This window comes from Sceloporus occidentalis, unplaced genomic scaffold, assembly GCF_023333645.1.
Source record: "Sceloporus occidentalis isolate IW3139 unplaced genomic scaffold, rSceOcc1.0.p SCAF_48, whole genome shotgun sequence".
Classification (NCBI taxonomy): domain Eukaryota; kingdom Metazoa; phylum Chordata; class Lepidosauria; order Squamata; family Phrynosomatidae; genus Sceloporus; species Sceloporus occidentalis.
The window spans coordinates 1700941-1707662 of NW_028317028.1; positions in this window are offsets into that span (position 1 = coordinate 1700941).

A 6722-nucleotide genomic window follows, 5' to 3' on the forward strand; every position below is an offset into this window, starting at 1 on the left:
ACCACAGGCGGGTCAGAGTGTCAGACCAGGAGTCAGAGTGTTCTTCTAGCATTGCTAGAAAACATAAACATGGCTTCACCTTCACACCTTCACCTTCAAATCTGTAGAGCAAGCTGTCTCCATGTTATTTTTAGGTTAAACAACCATTCAGGCTCTTTTTTCTTTTCTTCTTTCGTTCCAGGAAAAAAATCCTTTCCGCCAAGTACTGTCTGAAAACAAAAACATGATTTCATGTTTTTTTTTGCTAATCTTGTCTACCCATTTTACTGTCTGTTGTAAATCCCTACATTTAGCCACTACCACCTCTGGCGTAAGAATATATTACTTATCTACTACCATACCTGGTAGAAATACACAGCATGTAAGCCCTTGACTTTCTAACCCTTTTTCTTAGTATTCCTCCTCCTTTGAAATAGCAGCTTCGGAAATGTTTCTGACATATCCCCCCTCTTTTCTCCATGCTATGTGTGTTGAGATCGCGTGTTGCGCACCATTTAAGCAAACCTTTTAGGGAAGGAATTACCGCTAATGTTGGTGGGCAGTTCCGTCGATGTTGCAGGACACACAATTTTTAACAAGGAAGTGGGCAGGGATTGGGAGAGTTCCCAGTGTATGCAGATGTGATGTCACCTTTGGTTTTGCCCGCAGTATTTGGGCAGCTGATCTGTGATGTCAGCTGGTCTAGGTGTTCATAGGCACTTAAAGGCCACATAAACAAAACAGGGAATTTGATGGCACAGTAAAGGAGTTTGACAGGACTGGCACAGCAAATTCAGGACTACTAGCAACGATTTCCTCTTATCCTATATAAATTTATTTTTAACTCTTCCAATGACCCCGATAAGAACAACAGTACAACCCCACGTTCTGTAAGATAAAATCAGACCCCTGGTTAGTGTTTATTTGTGATTATATTGTCTGTATAACACCTTATAACCCACTTCTATTGAACAGTAGTACCAAATATACTTTATAAATAATAATAAAAAAAACCTCTCTGTTTTCCCATCAGATTCGGCCACTTTTCTATCTCAGTCTGTCCGACTTGCTCTTGGCCCTCTGCTGGCTCCTAGGGGCCATTTTGTACAGAAGATCAGTCTGCAGTAAGAATGTGGCCTGTTACAATCTGCAGTCTGTGGGGCAGGTGAGTGGATCCTATGTACCCACATGAGATGATAACTATTCCGTACATAAATATGGTGATAAAATGACCTGATTTGTTAAAAGAAATGCAGGGACATGTATGATGTATTTTGTATACAGTTACAGCAAGGCAAATGAGCAGGGAAAGGAATAGGAAGACAGCCTAAAAAACATTAAAGACATAGACATTTTAGGGTTGCTGCTAGAATAATAATGACCAATAAGTACATAAAACAAAGCAAGAATTCAGCGCATACCCAGCGAATACCATTCAAGAAACACCCATCTAAGGTATAAATATTGGGGATTCTGTCACACTGTATGGCCATATGTTGTTTAGCCCGCCACTACGTCAAAGTACCCCAAGTTTAGGGAATACCCTAATAATTTTTCATGGCTATATTGGTTACAAGGAGCTGAATCAGTGGGACTGCCCTGCATTTTAACCCCATGAGACTCTCATGCAATTTTAAGCCTTCACTGGACTTGCCATAACAACACCAACTATTCCAAACCACTATAGACTCCTCTCTAAATTATTATCTAAGTAATTAATAATCTAAAGAGTCTCCCCTTCTGAGGTCCCGTTAGAGTTAAGGAACCTACACGAATATCCCAAGTGACCCTGTCTATCCCAAACCAAAGTTTTCAATAATTAAAAGAAAAATCATCAGTGGACGTAATGCATAAAGAATTGTAAGTAGTTTTAAGTAGACTGATGGCATAGCAGGTACATCGCACAGATTCTCTATCATAATAACATTTCTGTGTTAATAACACACCTCCCTTGCTTTGGGCTTGACGTTAGCTCCCTTTCCAAACATACCCCTGGGACACTGACCATGTCATTAACTGCTGACAGGTTAGTTTAAGGATCTGCTTCAGATGTCACTTTAATCTCAGCGTTTGTTTCAAATAAGCACCAGGTATTTAATCTGGACAGGCAGCGTGTAATCTGTACTAGCAACATTATATACGGACAAATCCCCTGCAGGAATGTAGATGGAAGCACTTGGACATGTTAATAATAGTAAATAATAATAATTGTATTATTGGGAACACATATTTAAGTCACTTTTGTTCTTTCTTGTAAGGTGGACACATTTAAATATGTAAAGCGATTTAACGAAGTCCAGGAGGGAAGTTTATTTCAAAGGTTGTAATCTAAAACTAGAGGGTCAGATGCTTAGATGTAATGTAAGGATGTTTTACTGAGAGGGTGGCAGATAAATGGAACAGCCTCCCATCAGATGCGGTAGAGGCTCATACAGTGAGGGAATGTAAATATGCATGTGATAGACATAAACCTATCCTGAATCTAAGTCAAAACCAAGGCTTGATTAAGGTTTAAGTCTTTACATCAATAAACAAGCAGACTAGATGGGATGAATAGTTCTTATCTGCCTCTAAAATGTATCTTAATACATTCCTATGTTTCTGTGTCGATTGATGTGCTTTTCATTTTATTATGATATTTATTATTATTATGATATTAAAATACAGTAGAAACTCAGAATTCAATGGCAGATAAGCATTCAGCCCATCTAGTCCATTTTTCCTGATGCAAGACTCCTTGATCTTCCATTAGAGTCAGGATTGTCTAGTTTTAGATTATGACCTCTTCTTTTTTCCTTTCTCCTTTGAAATAAACTTCCCTCCTGTTCTTTGTTAAATATCTTTAAGTATTTCTATCACATCCGTGGGTGGTCTTCGGGACAGACATCTCAGGTAGATGCGTGGGGTGAATGATTTAGGGGCGCACCAGGCAGCGGTCGAAAGTTGAAGCAGCCCCTGTGAAGCTTTATTAGGTGGCAGATTCTGATCCATTTCTCTGTGCCCATCTTGTCTCTCAATTCTCCTCCCTTACTAAGAACCCACAACTTCTGCTGCAATTGAGTGTATCACCACATTCTACAAGCCTAAAAGCAGAGGAGGGCTCCTTGCTTCCCCCTCCTTGCTTCTGTTCTGAACATACACACTTACACATACATGTTCACACTAAAACATACTCACTCTCATACCTCGGTACTCTACTTTGTCCAGAGCCTGTCTTTATAGATGCTCGCCTACTACGGTCTTTGGTTGGTTTTAACTATTTATAATGCTGACCTTTTTGGAACGAGTGTTCTAGTAATAATGGTGAACAGGTGTTTGTGAAATAGGATTGATAGAATGGAGAAAAAAAAGTATAATATCCTGCTGATGAGGACACAATATTGCAGATCGGATGCCCACATCAGTAGGAACCATCAGCCGATTAAATGTCCATCTTGGCTGATACAAATGATATGGAATTAAATCCAAGGTTTTTCACTGTAAAACAAACCCAATATATTTCTCTTAATAGAAGTTCTCTCTATAAACACCAGGCAGTGCTGACCACAAGGTGTGGGATTTCCATGTGTGTGTCATACCTTTTTAAGACCAAGGAAAATAGGGTAACGAGTCCCTGCGTTGGGATTATATTCAACATTTAAAAAAAGGCTACAGTGTCTATTAATGAAGAACATCAAAGTGTCTCACGACATGTCTTTTCTTTATTCTGCTAACAGAAGGCAGTCGCACAATGCGTGCCTTTTTGCCATGAAATGTTGTTGCTTGCCAGTAGGATTATAGCGAAGGCAGAGCAGTGATTTGTCCAAATAAAGCCATCTGGAATTAGGTTTGGTTTTCACAAAACAACAAATGTTAAAAATAAGGACTAATAGAATTTGGATTGCTGGGTGAACTACTTGTGTTTTTAATTAAATACAAAATACTTTGTTAAAGCGGAGTTATGAAGCTATTTCTTGGCGACTATGAACTCTGTAAGAGAGAATTTGACAGCAAGAACCATTCTGTCCATCTAGTCTGCCCATTTTTCCTGATGTAAAAACTCAAACCGTAATCAGTCCTTAGTCTCTTCTAAGATTCAGGATAGCGTTATGTATGGCCTGTGTGGTCAAATCCAACAGACAAGCTACTGTAGCTCAAATCGAAGAGAAAGTTAATGCCGGTCCTGATGGAAAGGTGTCGGAACACACAGTGCATCGCAGTTTGTTGTGTATGGGGCTGTGTAGCGGCAGACCAGTCAAGGTCTTACAGGACTTAAACAATCTGCTGCTAACGTCTTGGCAGATACCACAGCGCACCTTCAGAGGTCAAGTGGAGTCCAGGCCTCGACGGGTCAGGGCTGTTTTGGTGGCAAATGGGGACCCACACTATGTTAGGCAGGTGGTCACAATGTTATGGCTGATCGGTGTATTGAAATAAGGAAAACAATAAAAAGAACATGGTTACTACACAAATATATATGAAAAATAGTGTTCCACCAAGGTAAATAAACACACTTTATATCTTTTTGTTTTTCTTTACAGATGTTTTATTTGTCTACCTTTTTCTATACATTAAACTACATGTGGCAGCTCTGCAGTAGCCTGAAGAGAAAGTTGGAGAATGATTTACACAAGGTCGGGATTCCTGCATGTTGATCTAAATTACTGACAACATCTTTTATCATCTTGCAGCTTCTGTGTAATGTTGTTTAAGGTCTGCTGCGATAGTCATAAGTTTAAGTAGATCTAATATCACTTTGATATAATACATATCGGCAAAACCCACTTATTTCATTAATGAAAACATTATCTGGCCACTGGAATCTTTCACCTATAGAATTCCGAAAGCCGAGTGGCTACTCATCCTTTTTGGTTACTGGAATTCTTACTATTCTCAGTTTTTTGGGGGTAAGCCAGTGGTAGTTTGGGCAGCAGGAAAGCCTCTGTCTGACCACTCGTAATAATAATTCATACGCTGAAACGAGCGAGGGACATAATGAGAATGCAAAAGAGGAAAATCATTGGTCTTATAATGTAAATATGTAAATATTTAAAAGAATGAACTAGATACTTGATAGAAGACATTTTTAGTAACAATAACTGTGTTGGCCCTTCATCATCCATAATGCATTTCTTGCACTGAAGCCACAGCTCTCCTGCAAACTCTCTTGGCAACTCCTGTCTCATGCTTTAGTGAATAAACCCCTCTTATAGAGAGGATTATAGACTATGGACACTTCCCACTGTGAGTCATGTACTTCAAGATCACGCTAGAGCCACACAAATAACTCCTGCAGTGACGTCAGACCTCAAGGATCCTTGCGAGGACTAATCACTTGTACCAATGCCACTAGGACCCTTCACCAAAGTGGTTTTTAGTTGTTAAAATCTACGGTTCTATAAAGTATGCATTAATCTAATTTTGTCTTTTGTGTGTAGATATCAGACCTAGAACGCTGCATAGGAAGAATTGCGTTAATACTCTCCAGGTAAACGTCTTGATTCAACAGTTCAAATGGTACATCCTAGAAATGTACACTTTGCAAATACTGCGTCAGCCTGTATGTAATATGTTCTCCGAAGTGAAACATGATTTAGCAAATCCCTTAATAAATAATTGTCTATAGCAGCCGCAGCAAGGGTAGAAGTGGCCTGCCTAATGTATGGATTAATAGGTGAGATGGCTGACAATAAGACTCCTCGCATTAACGTTGCATTTACCAGGGTTGGCTCTTCATAATGCAAAGTAAGGATAGTGCGCAGAATTGGAAAATTCTCTTTCCAAACTCACTGTAATAATGTATTTTGGAGCACAGCCAGCTTTCTAATGATATAGATCATGGTGAGGCAAACATGCCCTTACAGTTTACAGTATTTGTATAGATACCTATTCACACCAACAACAAATACCTGTCCATAGAACAATATTCCAGAATAAACTCTGTTTCAAACCAAAGGCCAAAATGGATTTTAGTAGCAGGAAACAATGGCCAGTGAGATGGGCCAAATGGTTCTTATCTACCATTAAATCTATCTTGTGCAACCCAATTTAGCAGCAAAGGTGCTCAGAATGAGTGACTTTTCCGCGTTTTGTTATCTCATAGTCTGCCTCTTACTTAGATGGATTTTGTTTCATCACATCATGGGGAATAGGTAGATAGTTATTATTATTATACGTTACTGTCAATTTTGTATGTTCTTAATTTTAACCCATTGATGCTCATCTTTTTTTTTTTTTTCTTTCTATCAGCGTTGTGCCTGCATTTCTCATCATCCCCGTTCTGTATTTCGGGAATAGTGAACAATGTTATGGAAATGCCACCCATCCACACAGGTAATTCTTTTATTTACACTGCGTAACAACTTTATCTGATAGTAAGTTGGTTATATATCTTTTAAAAGCTCATTAGAAGTTGTAATTGTGGTTTTGAGAGCAAAACCTTTATTGTCTGGCACAGAGTTTATCCTCCTAAGGAAGACTGAAATATCAACTGCTGGCAATGGCAAGGGCAAAACATGAACCCATGGAAATTCTTACCATTGCAACAGTGCCCTCTAGTGGCTTTGGGGTAGGTTAGGGGTTAAATGAAAGGAAACGATATATACAATGAAATATATAGAAGAGGAAAAATAAATGGAGGCGGGCGAGTGTGGGGTCATGGATATATTTCTCTGCCCATGGCTGACACCCATTGGGACAAGAGTGGTGGAACTACTAGAGAATTGGCTATTTTAAGATGATTTGGGGTAACTGACAATATTGCA